The sequence below is a fragment of the Schistocerca nitens genome, chromosome 3 (genome assembly GCF_023898315.1).
Source record: "Schistocerca nitens isolate TAMUIC-IGC-003100 chromosome 3, iqSchNite1.1, whole genome shotgun sequence".
NCBI lineage: Eukaryota > Metazoa > Arthropoda > Insecta > Orthoptera > Acrididae > Schistocerca > Schistocerca nitens.
The window spans coordinates 784,542,375-784,543,126 of record NC_064616.1 but is presented as its reverse complement, the minus strand read 5'-3'; positions in this window follow the sequence as shown (position 1 = coordinate 784,543,126).

The window sequence follows — 752 nt, the reverse complement described above, 5'->3', positions numbered from 1 at the left end:
CGACTCTGGTCGGCTGTTCAAAATGGTTCAAATGGCTCTGAGCACTATGGGACTCAACTGCTGTGGTCATCAGTCCCCTAGAACTTAGAACTACTTAAACCTAACTAACCTAAGGACATCACACACAGCCATGCCCGAGGCAGGATTCGAACCTGCGACCGTAGCAGTCGCACGGTTCCGGACTGCGCGCCTAGAACCGCGAGTCCACCGCGGCCGGCGGTCGGCTGTTCGCGTGCTACTGTCGAGAGCACCTGTGGAAAGTGGTTGAAGATGTGGAAACCACGTGTGGGTGTGCACATCAGTGCTTCATGATAGAACGTTCAAAAATGGTTCGAATGGCTCTGAACACTATGGGAATTAACATCTAAGATCATCAGTCCCCTAGAACTTAGAACTACTTAAACCTAACTAACCTAACACAGATCCATGCCCGAGGCAGGATTCGAACCTGCGACCGTGGCAGTCGCGCGATTCCAGACTGAAGCGCCTAGAACCTCTCGGCCACCGCGGCCGGCGATAGAACGTGGTCAGAGGCTTCTCCACTCTGTAAACAGGGGATAGATGGTGATCAGTGGCAGATCTGATGACAGAGTACATTGATGGTGTAGGTACAAGTGTTTCAGAGCTCACCATTCAGTACACATTGTTTAGGATGTGACTCCGCTGCGGACTACCCTTAAGTGTTACTATATCAACACAATGACAGCGTCAATTACGATTGAAGTGGGCTCAGGATCACCGAGACTGAACCG